The sequence below is a fragment of the Lycium barbarum genome, chromosome 6 (assembly GCF_019175385.1).
Source record: "Lycium barbarum isolate Lr01 chromosome 6, ASM1917538v2, whole genome shotgun sequence".
In the NCBI taxonomy this organism is placed as follows: Eukaryota; Viridiplantae; Streptophyta; class Magnoliopsida; order Solanales; family Solanaceae; genus Lycium; species Lycium barbarum.
This window is the reverse complement of record NC_083342.1, coordinates 76,019,044-76,035,321: the sequence shown is the minus strand read 5'-3', so window position 1 is coordinate 76,035,321 and position 16,278 is coordinate 76,019,044. Positions and strand designations below refer to the sequence as shown.

Sequence of the window (16,278 nt, the reverse complement as noted above, 5' to 3'; positions counted from 1 at the left end):
TTAATTACCCTACTAATCGCTTAACGAATATTATTTTAAATATTCTGTTAAATATTATAAATTATTTTGACACTCGGAATGACTTCGGGAAAGTTATACTTCTGTAATTTATTATGATATCCGAAATACATTTATTATGATTCCGTCCGACCCCATTGGATTTGTTTGTCGTTGATACGCTTCATCGAGTCTTTGAAAACATTTATTATATTTTTAAATTGCATTAGTCTCTCACTACTCCATTCGTGGATGTCCCAATGTTTCCCACACTGAGCCCGGGCCAGGATATGTTGTCAAGCGTAATTCTCTGCATTGTTCGCCGCGCCCCGATGTGAGGGGGCAGGTATACGCGTACATGGGTCTGTGGAGTATGATGTGCCATGTCCGCCTATTCTGATCTGATCTGTTATGGCCATTCTGATATGACATTTTATGATACGGGGCCACGCCCCCTTTTCTGATTCCTCTGTATTGTGGCACCAGTGTCGGGAGGGTGACCACGTTCTGTCTGCCGAGTCCCGTGGCAGGGATCGGATATGATATGACATATGTTTCTGTACACATTCTGTCTGATTTGGAAATATGCATTTGACACTCTGGATTTTGTACCCATTTTCTGTAATCATTATGATTTGACTTCTGTGATTCCGCTTTACATATTCAGTACATATTTCGTACTGACCCCCTTTCTTCGGGGGCTGCGTTTTCATGCCACGCAGGTACGGACGACAGGTTTGCTGATCCGCACGTTTAGGATCCCATTTCTGCTATTTTAGGGCGCTCTCTTCTACAGAGCCCATCTTTTGGTACAGTCTGTCACTGTTATCTGGATATGTACTTTGTTCAGGGTATGACGGGGCCCTGTCCCGTCTTATGATTATGATATGTTCTGTAGAGGTCTGTGGATACATCTGTGTGGGTTCTGTACATATGTTTGGGATACTTTGTTCTATGATGGCCTTATCGGCCTATGTGTGCCAAGTCTGCTTTTTGTGATAAATTCTGTGGCATCCACTAATATTATTATAATATTATTCTGATAATATGCTAATTTGGGTATCGGGTACGTATAGGTGCCCAGCTAGGGCACTGGTCGCGGCCCACGGGGTTGGGTCGTGACATTACGACTATGACTTATGTTTGGGGCGTACCCATTCGTAATGGCAGCCTTGTCGGCTTGCATATATATGTATGTTTGGTATTTTGCATATCGTGGCAGCCTTGTCGGCTTGCGTAGGAATATATACATGTTGTTGTTTAAAAAGTGCAACTCCTCAGGAGACAGGTGCCTAAGACATACAAAACTTGGCAGCTTTAAAATAACACTCTACCTTTTTATACAAATGAGATCATGACATGCTGATTATAAATTATTATAGTTAACAGATAATATGAGTGTCCAACTCGGGCACTAGTCATTGCCTACGGGGTTGGGTCGTGACACCTCAGGTGTGGGATTAGGATGCGTATTGATGCAGAATGGAAAAGTTATTGCATATGCTTTGAGACAGTTGCGAAAACGTGAACAGAATTATCCCACTCATGATCTTGAGCTAGCTGCGGTTATTCATGCATTGAAAATATGGAGACACTACTTAGATGGTGTGCACGTGGACATCTTTACGGATCAAAAAAGCCTTCAATATATTTTCAAACAGAAAGAGTTGAACCTGCGGCAAAGGAGATGGTTAGAATTACTGAAGGATTATGATGTGAACATCCTATATCATCCAGAAAAGGCGAATATAGTAGCAGATGCATTTAGCCGCCGATCGATGGGTAGTTTATGTGGAGTTCCTTCGGAAAAGCGAGAAATGGTTCGTGAGGTCCATCGGTTAGCAAGTCTCGTCGTACGGCCCATTGATTCAGGAGATGCAAGTATTAGCATCAATAACCCCACAGTTTCTTCATTGAATCTAGAAGTGAAGGAACAACAATATGAAGATCCTCAGTTAAGCCACTATCGAGATCTATCTCAGGAAAAGGAAAAGTCTCCATTCGAAGTTTCCATAGAAGGGGTTCTTAGATATCGAGGTCGGCTATGTGTACCGAATGTGGCAAACTTGCGCCAACGGATTTTAGAGGAAGCACACTATTCCCGGTATTCTATTCATCCAGGTGCAACTAAGATGTACCATGATCTTAAATCGATATATTAGTGGGATGGCATGAAGCGAGACATAGCAGAATTTGTAGCACAATGCCCAAATTGCCAGCAAGTGAAGGCTGAGCATCAAAAGCCAGGAGGCTTATTGCAAGCAATGGAAATTCCTACGTGGAAATGGGAAGAAATTAACATGGATTTTGTGGTAGGATTACCCCGTACGCGAGGGAAGTGTGACTCTATATGGGTGATCGTGGATAGACTCACGAAAGCAGCTCATTTTCTCCTCGTTAGAACCACATATTCAGCGGAAGATTATGCTAAATTGTATCTCAAGGAGATTGTACGACTTCACGGTATTCCTTTGGCCATTATCACAGACAGAGGGGCACAGTTCACAGCCAAGTTCTGGAAGTCCTTTCAAGAAGGTCTAGGTACTCAAGTTAAGCTCAGCACGGCATTCCATCCGCAGACCGACGGACAAGCCGAGCGTACTATTCAGACCTTGGAAGATATGCTACAAGCGTGTGTGCTGGACTTTGGTGGTAGCTGGGATGAGAATTTGCCTCTTATTGAATTTGCCTATAATAACAGCTATCATTCCAGTATTCAAATGGCCCCGTATTAAGCCTTATATGGAAGGAAATGCAGATCTCCAATTGGATGGTTTGAAACCGGAGAAGTACAATTGATAGGCCCCGACTTCATCCAACAAGCAGTTGAAAAGTTTAAGGTGATTCGAGACCGACTGATAACAGCTCAAAGTCGCCAAAAGTCTTATGCAGATAATCGCCGACGAGACTTGGAATTTCAAGTGGGCGATTGGGTGTTCCTGAAGGTATCGCCGATGAGGGGAGTGATGAGATTTGGTAAAAGGGGGAAATTGAGTCCAAGATACGTCGGACCTTATAAAATTACCTGCAAGGTGGGTCGAGTAGCCTACGAATTGGACTTGCCTTCAGAGCTCGAATCCGTGCATCCAGTATTCCATGTTTCGATGCTCCGCAAGTGTATTGGAGACCCAACGAGAATAGTTCCGGTTGATGATGTGCAAGTAACAGAGACGCTAACATACGAGGAAATTCCCATTTCCATTTTGGATAGACAAGTACGAAGGCTTCGGAATAAAGAGGTTGCTTCAGTCAAAGTTCTATGGCGGAACAATAATCGGGAAGAAATGACTTGGGAAGCGGAGGAGAAGATGAAATCTATGTACCCCCATTTGTTCCAATCCCCAGAAGAGATTCAAGATGAGACGTCGATGGTGTAAGGTATGTATGTTTTAATTTTATGTTTTTGGTCGTGTGTGGCCATAAATGTGTTGATATTGTGATATAGCCCTGTGAGGCGAAGATATTGTGGGTTGTTGTAATGGAAAGGTAGTGTCCAAATTACAAAGGAAACTCTGGCAAAAAATTTCTAGAATTCCCAAGTGTCGAACATTCGAGGACGAATGTTCCAAAAGGGGGGGAGAATGTTACACCTCGGAAATTTCTCCGTACTTGTATGATGAGTGGAATGATGAAGAGTTTGAGTGAATGATGTTTTATTAAGTCGGGAATGGCTAATTAAGAATTTTTGGAAAATGAGAAAGTCGCGGAAATTTTTCTGTCCAGTGGTCGTATATGGCACTATACGGCCCGTAAAGTGATTTACGGACCGTATAGTGCAATCGTCCTCCAGCTTGTCAAAAATCACAACTTTCTGTAAATGTTGAATATGGTTAAATACGACCCAGTTTACGGCCCGTAAACTGGTTTACGGACCGTAAACTAGGTCGTGAACTGCCATGTTCCTCAGCCAAACTTTCTGTTTCTGGGATGATTAAAAATGACCATGGAGGACGGACTGTAAACCACAATACGGTCCGTAAACTGCAATTTACGACCACTGTTCATCCCGACAATTTTTCACTAAAGACCAGATTTTGAATTATTAAAAGAGAACTTAAGCCTCAATTCACGTCATTTCCTTCCACACAACTCAAGAACATTCTAGAACTCTCCAAATATTTCCTCCACAAGAATTCAAGAGAATCAAAGGAGATATCAAGATTATCAACACCAAATTCATAAAAATAAGTGTAAGAACACATCAAAGGATCATCTAAGTCAAGAAATCCCACAAAGGGTGGAACTAGGGTTTTGGTTAATTGAAGTATTTCAACTTAAGGATCTTTCAACCATCATCCAAGGTAAGTTTCATGATTATTCCATGTTTTTTGAAGTATTGGAAAGCTTCGACACTTGAAATGTAGAAGAACATAGAAATGGGTCATTATTGAGTGAATAGTGACATAAATGAATGATAGTGGAATTGAACTATGAATATTGAAGTGTTGTGAGTACTAATACATTATAAATGATGTTTATATCATGAAACAAGCATTAAATGCATGAAAACGCAAGGATGAGCTAGAAGTAGACATAAGGGAAAATTGGAGGAAAATGGTGGATTTTGCCAAATGTACGTAAATGACGATTGTCGATGACGATATTGCGAGTAATATTATGAATGTTGGGAGTTGATATAAAACATGAGAAAAATGGTATGAGCAAAGGAAGCGTTGTCCGACTTTTCCTAGAATTAGCGATGCTTTCTTGTAGTTAGTTTACTAATGTTGATACGGATTCTCTTATGAAGGTAACGACGTGAGATCGACGGAGAACAAGTGAGCGATATCTTAGCTAAACGACAAAGGTATGTGAGGCTAGTCCTTCTTTCTAATGGCATGAATCTTTTAGCTTGAATCCCTATTCCTTTCATGAGTTCTTACATTCTAAGAAGTTAAAAGCTTATGCCTATGAATGTCTATATGAGATAAGTATTTTATGATAAGCATATTACTATGAGCATTTACATTGAGCATGTCATGAGCATTTCACACCGGGCCTAGTTGGCCGGGCAGACACTGCTTCGGTAAGCGGCGATACGGATACACCACGACCTACGGGCGTGGGCAGACGCCACTAGTAGGCGGCATGAGATGGTACCCCGGACGCGGGAGGCCTGGACGCGGACTAATATTATTGATTATCACACTGTTCCGACATGGACGGGCAGCTTGCATATGATGCATACATGTCATGATGATGAGTATGAGTAAGATAGCATGCATTACTTCATTTATGATTATCAGTCAGATCCGGATGTCTCATGTTGACGTTACCCTCATATTATTGATGTTTCCTTTCATTAATTATGCCTCTCATACTCGGTACAATATTCGTACTGACGTCCTTTCTTCGGACGCTGTGTTCATGCCCACAGGTAGACAGGGAGGAGAGCTTGGCCCAGGTCCTCAGTAACTGTTAGCTGATAGATAGCACTCCATTGCTCGGAGGTGCTTATGGCTATTCTTTTGATGGACATTCATATATGCATATTTTGGGCATGACGGAGTCTTGTTCCGTCTATGTATTCATTATGTTAGTAGAGGCTCGTAGATACGCAGTGTGGGTTAGATGGTCTCACAAGAGGTTTTCATATGTATGTATATTATTTTGATGGCCAGGAGGCAAATGTATATAAAGTACTTATGTTTCGATTAAATATGATTTTCCTACAATTGGTATGTAAAATTGATAAAAGAGTATTAAATGAGCGAGACAAGCAGTAGAGTAAGCGGTGCTCGGTAATCGCTCTGGGTACCCGTCGCGGCCCCTAGCTGGGTCGTGACATATACGGATCGGGCTTCACGTTCCGCAACAATATATATATGGATCGGGCTGCACGTTTCGCAGCAATATATTTATAGATCGGGCCCGAACGTTCCTCGGCACTAATATATTATATTTATGGATCGGGCCAAACGTTCCTCGGTACTAATATATTATATTTGTGGATCGGGTCGAACGTTCCTCAGCACTAATATATTATATTTATGGATCGGGCCGAACGTTCCTCGGCACTAATATATTATATTTATGGATCGGGTCGTACGTTCCTCGGCACTATTATATTGATATATGGATCGGGTTGTACGTCCCACAGCACTATCAGTTATATGCATATATGATGTATGATGTCAGTATACATGACGACTCCATCCACCACGTCCCTCACTAGAGGGCCGGGATCTGTTATATGTATATGTATATGATGACATATGATGTCGGCACGCATGATCTGTGTTTGGAAAGTAAGTATTTTGGTACTCTGGAGGATTTACTCATTTTCTTTACCTCTTCTGACATATGACATCGGTATGCATTATTTACGTTCGGAAAATAAGCACCTTGGTATTCTGGCTAATGTACTTACTTTTTGTACGTTGTTCCGGTTATGTTTATGTTTTCTGTATTTCATGCCTTACATACTCAGTACATATTCCGTACTGACCCCCTTTCTTTGGGGGCTGCGTTTCATGCCACGCAGGTACATCCAGATGAGTAGAAGACTTTGCTAGAAGGTGTTTCAGCGGGATTGGCGAGCTCCATTTCCTTCAGGAGTGTTGCCGAGTCAGAGTATATGTGTTATGATTTCTGATTGATGTTAGAGACTTTGCAGACAGAGTCGTGGGTATAGAAAGTCAGTCTTGTAAGCGGCTCTGTAAGCCAACGTACCATTATGCATATTGTTACAGATTCTGTATGATTACAGATTTTGCTTGACTTGAGAACGACGGAAGGAATGTTTTTGAGAGCCTTTACTATGTAATTCAGTGTTATTTGATTTAAGAGTTCTAAGAGATTATATGTGTAATAAAGAGTCAGCGGGTTCGCTCGGCCCTAAATAAGGGTCGGGTGCCCATCATGCCCTGATCAAGATTAGGGTGTGACAAATTGGTATCAGAGCAGGTCGTCCTAGGGGTTGTCTGCAAAGTCGTGTCCAGTAGAGTCCTGTTTATGGGTGTAAAGTCGGCCACATTTATAAACAGGAGGCTGCAGGGCATCTAGGGATTGTTGACCTTCTTTCTGTCTTAGATCGTGCGATAGAGCCAAGTCTTAGGAAATGAGATTCCCTATATAAGCCTTACATACGACGGAAGAAGGTGAGTGATGATATGGAAAGTCATAGAGGTAAGTTTTGATATATTTGTTCTGTTACCTGAAATTGGGAGCCCTGGGTGGCTGGAATATGTCGTACACATATGTATGCCCTGTGAGGCATTGTTAGTATTTGTTGCGTGCAGATTTTGGATAGTGAGAATTGTAAAGGAGACTCCGCCAAAATTTGTCAAAATCGGGTCATTTAACTTGGTACACCTAACAGGAAGAAGCGTGGAAAGGAAATATCGTAAATAGACAATAAGTGGGATGCGTTGTTTTAGAGGAGTTATGGATTTGGCATGGCATGAAGAACGATTGCGAGAAAGACGATTAGCAGTCCGAAGGATTAGAATGGGTTACATTCGAGGTTTAGTAGGAGTAAGGTTTATTGGGCGATTCAAGGAAAGTCGACAATCAGTTTTGCCGTAGGTTATTATATAAGAGTGGCGAGCGGAAGTCCAAAGAGGTGGATAATCGAGTATTTATAAGTAATGGCGATGAAGGTGTGCTCCCTACTATCAGGAATCTGGAACTCTAGGACGAAAAGTAGTTATACACATAGTAAATGAAACGAAATAGTAAAATCTCGCACCCCCCTTCGGAGTGGTTTTGAAAATCTAAATAGTTAAATCTCGCACCCCCTTCGGAGTGGTTTTGAAAATCTAAATAGTAAAATCTCGCACCCCCCTTCGGAGTGGTTTTGAAAATCTAAATAGTAAAATCTCGCACCCCCCTTCGGAGTGGTTTTAAAAATCTAACTTTATGTTTCCTTTAGTATAAAACTGATTTTTCTCGAAATTATTAGTGAAACCATATGCACAACTCAATTGACATAACATAAACGGAGTCCATATGTTATATAGCACGCTCAGACATAAGTTGAGGCCATAGCACACTCAGAGATAAGCTGAGGCCATAGCACACTCGGACTTAAGCCGAGGCCATATGTTATATAGCACGCTCAGTCGCGTCATGAAATCATCTAAAAAAAACTATTATGGATGTCATGTATGAAATCAAACCCTTTTCATTTGTCTCCTTCGAGACTCACAAATTTAAATGTAAAATGCATAGGTAAGAGAAAGACCTTTTGAATGTCCCCTTCGGGATTTAGATCGCACTATGAAGTCGCACAACTTGAGAATGCCCCTTCGGGCATAAGAGGTCAAAGAACTCAGGATATCCTACATCTAGGAATGGATTCATTATGGATATCGGTACGCTACGTTTCCAAAACAATCCGAGTTAGCATATGAAAGTTAGGAACGATATTCATTATAGAAACCTCTACGAACGTTTTTAAAGCAATCCGAGACTGTCTACGAAAGTTAGGGACATTAATACTTATAGAACTCTTTTAAAAAAACAAGAACTCTTTATGCTTTGCTCGTTATTCAATCATATGATAATCTCGACTATACTAAGCATACTCACATCAAGAAGTGAATAAGAATCGTAAACAAGCTCGGAATCAAGAATAGAGTTACCCCAAGATACGTATCATAACTTACTTAGCTCTAGGACATGCCAAAAGAAAGAAAGGGTAAGCCTTACATACCTTGCCCGCTTCCTACGCTAATCCGAACTTAAGTCTTTGGCTTCACAAGATCTACAACAATATTGGTATATACCAAACATTAGCCATAAACACTTAAGAGTCCAATTCTAAACCAACACTTTATTTACAGAAATTTCGGCAGCATTTCCCCTGTAAATACAACTAACCCCGAGAATCCAACTCGGCTAAATCATCAACAACAAATCCGAGAATTCAACTCGGCCAAATTATCAACAACAATACCAACAGTCATTCTAACAATATCAACAATCAATTTAAAACGCATTCTAATATTAGTGACTTCTTTCTACAAACTTCGACGGCGTTTCATTTATGTTCAATTCATAATTGCTCACATATTTAAGTACTAATCCGAAACCATTCAAACAATATTCAAGAACACTTCAAACAATCTGCATAACATACAAGATAGTCTAACCAATATTCCACTCCACCCGAAACCTTCCAAATGCAACAAGAACAATAACAACACATTTCCTTCCTTCAAATTCATGAACTACACCAACAATTCACACACTAACAACACTATTTTCCATAAATACAAGAAACTACATTCAAATCACATTAGCTTCTAAAACAACTCTCCAACACTTACAACTTCAACTAGAATCATCAAACTTTCATTATCAACATAGAATCCACAACAACAACAACCAAAACACTAGATAAAATAATTGGTTCATCATTCCTACATAACACACATATGCACGGCCACCACTCCAACACACTAAATTCATGGTTTCCATCCATTTCCACACACTACAACATGTACAAAACATTCATAACATATGAAAAAGAAGATTACTTCACTTTGCTAGGGACCTTCCAATTGGTTGTTTAACTAGAAGAAATTATTTTTTTGTGATCAATTTTTCTTGCCCCTTGTTCGGCTAGGCCTTTGGCCGAATGCCTTCTCTTTTTTTTTTTTCAAGTTTCTTCTACAAGCTTCCTAATTGATGAAGATGATAAATATAATGAATTAGTCATCTTCTATTTAATTATATAATGGATCCATGTGGGCCAAGGCCCACTCCCTATTACACGGCCACTTGGCCCATTTATTTCAAGAATTTCAAGTTTCCTTAAATCACTCTTAACCCCAAACTTTCCTTAATATTTCCATGAGCCACCTTGTGAATTTCCCTTTTTACCCCTAGCCTTTCTTAATATTTCCACATCAAAAAAATTCATAAACAACTTGTGTATTAAACAAGATCAAAATATAGCCTTGTCCTTAACTTCTTACAATTGTCTTGATTTATCTGAATGTACAAAATGCGGGATATAACATCCTCCCCCCCTTTAGAACATTCGTCCTCGAATGTTCAACTGATCTTATGGGGTCTTATAACACTTCGGGTAGATCTCTTTTATAGCTATCGCATACAGCTCATTCGTCAATCCACATATCCGCTTTGGAAATTCAGATTACCTGTAGGCATAGGGAATAAGTGGGGGTACTTCTTCTTCATATTTTCTTCGGCTTTCCAGGTCATTTCCTCTCTATTATTGTTTCGCCACGGTATCTTAACTGAAGCCACGTCTTTGGTACGCAATCTTCACTTGTCGATCCAGTGTGGCTATAAGATACTCCTTTATTTTCATGTCCGCCTCGTCCTATGCGACCTCTTAAGGTTTCCAGCCATTCCGTATACTCTAATTTCCCTTAGACTACTCTAGCTTCCCATTTGTCTCTTATGTCTAAATCTATAGGATTTCTTGCACACTTCCCAGGGGGTCACCCATCCTAATATTTCTCTCAACTTAGCACGCTTAACCTCGAAACTTCGATGAAATTCAGTGCATTAATGCCGATATAATCGCATCCACCTCACCGCATGGCCTTCATTACATGATCTGGAGCAAGTCGAAGTCTTACAGATTCCGAGACATTTTCGTAATACGTCCTTCCCTTTACAATTACTATTTTACCCTTTTCAATCTTCAATATTCACTTTCACTTTCATCCCCCCAACTTGACATTTCAATCATATTTCAATATTCTTACCTTATCCAACATGCCTCTTCCGCACCGTTACTTACCACTGTACATTGTAACTGTTAATGTCATCGGTCGCTTTCTTCTGTCGATGTCGTCCTTTAGCTGAAATCAAAGGTTAGTACAAGGGACTTCATTTCCTACGACTGGGCTCTATCGCACGATCTTAGATATGAAAGAAAGAATAACACCCTATTAATGTCTCGTAGCCTCCTGTTTATAGATGTGGTGCACAACACACCGATAAGCAAGACTCTACTAGACACGACTTTGCAGACAACCCCTAGGACGTCCTGCTCTGATACCACTTTGTCACACCCTCATCTTGATAGGGCATGATAGGCACCCGACTCTCATCAGAGTCGAGCGAACCCTTAAACGTTCGCTTTACCAAAACCTGTCATTTCAAAAACTTTTAAAAACATGAAACTTTTTCACATAGAGATCCTTATCCTTATAACGATCATGTAAATTTCAATCAAATAAGTACTTTAACCCAATTGAAATCATCTAAAATACATGCTCTTTTAACGTACACAAATGATTCGCACTTCTTGATGCCCTATCCACAGGACACTGTCTGCAAAGTCTCTAACATATACAAAATACCATGACATAAGTACTTTGACCCGGCAACACTCCGAACTGAGATGGAGCTCGCCAATCCCGCGGGAACACCTTCTAGCAAAGTCTTCTACTCATCTGGGTGTACCTGCATGGCATGAAACACAGCCCCCGAAGAAAGGGGGTCAGTACGGAATATGTACTGAATATGTAAAGCATTACTGAATCACAAACAAGGAGAAGCATAACAGTAAACAAGTTTAGAAGCAACCCGGGAGTAACCTGGAACAGCATTCTGAACCAAGTCTTGTGGCCTTTACCCAAATTCTAGCATGCACAATATAATTACCGCATATGCAAATTCTAGAATACACAATATAAATTTGGTATCACAATAGTCCCTTCGGACGGCCGCTTCCGGCATAATAATGATGATGGCCCCTTCGGGCATGACGGTCCCGACATAATAATAATGCTGGCCCCTTCGGGCATGCCTCTTCCGACATAATAATAATGCTGGCCCCTTCGGGCATGCCGCTTCCGGCATAATAATGATGATGGCCCCTTCGGGAATGACGGTCCCGACATAATAATAATGATGGCCCCTTCGGGCATGCCTCTTCCGACATAATAATAATGATGGCCCCTTCGGGCATGCCGCTTCCGGCATAATAAAAATGATGGCCCCTTCGGGCATGCCGCTTTCGGCATAATAATAATGATGGCCCCTTCGGGCATAATAATAATGATGGCCCCTTCGGGCATGCCGTTTCCGACATAATAATAATGATGGCCCCTTTGGGCATGCCGCTTCCGGCATAATAATAATGATGGCGTCAACACAACCTAATCCACGAATATCAATACAAAGAAGTGATGTTATGGAGTGTAAACATAAATCGTAAATGAAACGAAATAGTAAAATCTCGCACCCCTCTTCGGAGTGGTTTTGAAAATCTAAATAGTAAAATCTCGCACCCCCTTCGGAGTGGTTTTGAAAATCTAAATAGTAAAATCTCGCACCCCCCTTCGGAGTGGTTTTGAAAATCTAAATAGTAAAATCTCGCACTCCCCTTCGGAGTAGTTTTAAAAATCTAACTTTATGTTTCCTTTAGTATAAAACTAATTTTTCTCGAAATTATTAGTGAAACCATATGCACAACTCAATTGGCGTAACATAAACTGAGGCCTAGCACGCTCAGACATAAGTTGAGGCCATAGCACACTCAGAGATAAACTGAGGCCATAGCACACTCGGACTTAAGCCGAGGCCATATGTTATATAGCACGCTCAGTCGCGTCATGAAATCATCTAAAAAAAAACTATTATGGACGTTGTCACGACCCAACCCCGTAGGCCGTGACTAGTGCCCGAATTGGACACTCATGTCACTTGTTAACTATAATCATTTATAACTAGTATGTCATGAACTTATTTGTATAAAAAGGTATGGTGTTGTTTTAAAGCTGTCAAAATATTTTTTTTGTATGTCGTAGGCACCTGTCTCCTGAGGAGTTACAATTTTTAAACAACAACATATATTTTTCTACGCAAGCCGACAAGGCTGCCACGATATGCAACATACCAAACATACATATATATGCAAGCCGACAAGGCTGCCATTACGAATGGGTACGCCCCAAACATATGTCATAATCATAAAACGCGTCAACAACCATAAACAGACCCACACAAATGTCCACAGACCTCTAAGAGTAATGACCGTATCATATGGCGGGACAGGGCCCCGCCGTACCCAAATAAACTCATATGAATTCAACATAAGGGAGTTATACCACAAGCTAGGCTCCGGAACAAAGGAGCAGTCAAAATAGCTGAATAAGTGTCCTAAGCTGGCGGATCTCCGAAATGAACGTCTGTACCTGCGGGCATGAACGCAGCCCCCCGAAGAAAGGGGGTCAGTACGGAATATGTACTGATCATGTAAAGCATGAAACATAGTGATAGACTCATACTGAGATAAGATGTATGGGACTCAATGCAACTAACAGAATTTCATAAAGACTTGCCTTTGAACATACTTCATCTGTATCATTCTCATATCAATGTCCATATAGTGTTTTGTAATCAAAGCTGCATAATCATTCTGTATATAACATATATACGTGTCCCGGCCCTCTAGTGAGGGGCTCGGTAATTAAAATCATAGTATCATAAACATGCACATAGACGTGTCCCGGCCCTTTCGTAAGGGACTCGGTAATAAGGAATATATATGCCCTCCTGGCCACCATCTCCATATCATCATATCATCACATCATCATATCATCATATATATATAACGTGTCCCGACCCTCTAGTGAGAGACTCGGTGAATATAGTCATAGCATCATAAACATAAACATGTACGTGTCCCGGCCCTTTAATGAGGGACTCGGTAATAATATGGTAGATGTGCGCACGAGAACGTGTCCTGGCCCGGGACTCAGTGAAGGATATAGCGATAAGCACGAGCAGAATAATAAGCAACCACATATATGCAATGCATCTTTTGAGACTCAATAGATAAGCAACTAACCAGCTCTAAAGTATTGGGATAATAATCATATTCAATTCTTTTCAACTCTCATTATAAGCCATAGCAAGGAATGTTTCAGCTTTCATGTACATGTATCAATTTTCATGATGTAGCTTTTGAAAATCAAGTATACTTCTATTCATGCCATTCTTTTAAGAGTAGGAACTTCTATACATCATTCATTAGTCAATCATGTAGTAGGCTCGTGACAATAGCATTAAGGAAATATAGAATCATAAGTCATGCATGGAACTAGAGAATAGAATTTACCCCAAGGTTCATATCGTTTCATACTTACGTCTAGGACATGCCAAGAAAAGAAGGAATAAGCTTTACATACCTTTAGCGTTTAGTCGTATAATAACTTGTACTTGCTGCCCAATGGTACTTATCCTATATCAAGATATCACAAGCTATGATTAGTTTACGAGGGAATTCGATACGTATTTTGACACTCACAATCCCTTTCTAACATTTAGACGACGTTTCGTTCGCATTCAAACCAACTAGTGCTACAAGCTAATATTGCTAGTCATTCTTTCATGTATCAATCCAAACTTGTATAAACATGATTTAAGGGACTTTGGACAGTCCATACATCATTCAAAACTGTCCCATACTCACGGCCAAACAGCACACACAACACTACAATTTCTATTTCGCAATTTTCCAACTTCAATTACAACGACAACAACACGTTTACAACATTACTTATGCGATTATCGGAACTGTTTCAGCATCATCTTTATTCTTATAACAGCCCACAAACCATTTCAATTTCAACTTGAATCATTAAACTTCACTTTCACTACACGTTCATAGCAACAATCAATATTCAACATTCACTAATTTGCTTCTAACCTTAAAACAGTCCACTGTTTTGGACTGCTTGCGTACTTCAATTTGATTTGTTTCTTTAACACCTAAATTCACATATTCAACATACATACAATATACCACAATGTTCATAACAACAACAATCAAAACTTGGCACAAAACAGTCCATAATTTCCCCTAAAACAGCCCCTTTACACGGCTTCAACACAACTATAACAACTTCATGATTTTCATCCATTCATCCAAACCACAACACATTCAATCCATTTCCAATACATGTACAAGGAGATTAAACATGATTCCATTAAAGCCTACAACACATGGCTCATTTAAACTTTTTAGAAAACAGTCCATTACCACAACATGTCCAAAACAGTCCAATAACATGTCCAAAACAGTCCCTAAACAATGTTCGGAATTCTTGCAAACATTTACGAACATACTAAGCAAACCACCTATGATTCTTACACATTATTTCATGCCTTCTTTTCATATATTTTCAGTAGGTTATGACCAGCTATCCACACGACAAATACAACATCAATTCGTACACAACTAAACTACATCGTCATTTCTATAATCCTTACAACAACTCACAAACGATTTTAGTTTCAACTCCAACCATTAAACACCTTCATTTCCATCATGAAATTCATGATAATAACAATCAAAATATCAAGTAAAAACAGTTCACTAACTCCCTCACAAAACAGTCCAATACCAACATACAACATCATAAACCAACTTCTACAATCTTTGTTCATTTACATATGTTGACACCCATTCAATTCACCAACAATACATACAAAATGAAACCAACCATGGCTTCCCCAACACTCACGGCTCACTCTCTACTTCAACTACAACAACAATCCAACAACAACCTTCATGAACTATACATTCAAATCATCATGCAACACAAGAACAATAAACATTCTTACCTTACAACTTGTTCTTCACTTTGGCCGAATCTTCAACCCTATTGAGGTGCTACACCCCCTTGTTTCTTTCCAACAACTACTACACGTTCTTGTACACTAGATGAGGAGTTGATTTGAGGAAGAAAACTGATTTTTTTTGGTGGTGGAGGAGCTGCCATAGCCGTGGCTCTCTTTCTCTAGTTGGAGAAGATGAGAGCTTCTCTCTCTTGTTCAATTTGTGGCATTGGGGAAAATGAGTTGGCATGCAACTTTTGGTCAACAAAGTTGGATATTTTTCTGCCCAAGGGGTCTTGCACGTTCCCCCAACTGAGCATGGGCAAAAATCTGATTTTTGCCTTGTGTTTGTGGGGCCCACACGGCCACAATTGAAAAATTGTGAACATTTAAGTCTTAATCCCCGCTCATCCAACTTGCATCGTCCATATCTCATACCCCGATATCGTTTTGACAAGCGGTTTGTTTCATTGAAAACTAGACTCGATGAACTTCATTTTAGGCTTTTGAAACACCTTAAAACTCCTCATATACTAGGAGATATGCCTCCTACAATATAGACTAAAATCGAGTCCGAGATTTTATTGAAGTTGTTCCGATTCATTTCGTTTAACTTCTAATCCTCTTCCACCCTCATGTAACCTCTTATGCATACATATACACACTTGTATACATCAATAAATATCCATATACACATCTCGAAAGGTCCAGAGAATCACAATAACCTTA

The 16,278-nt window shown here is 40.1% G+C and overlaps 1 long non-coding RNA gene across 1 annotated transcript; it reads right to left on the bottom strand.

The window, feature by feature from the left end:
• Positions 1 to 12,729: 12,729 nt before the first annotated feature.
• Positions 12,730 to 15,969, bottom strand: LOC132599752 (uncharacterized). The gene is made up of 3 exons (XR_009566990.1): positions 15,556 to 15,969; positions 14,118 to 14,170; positions 12,730 to 13,121 (listed from the first exon to the last, which is right to left on the bottom strand). It is a non-coding gene; the product is annotated as an uncharacterized LOC132599752 (long non-coding RNA).
• Positions 15,970 to 16,278: the final 309 nt, after the last annotated feature.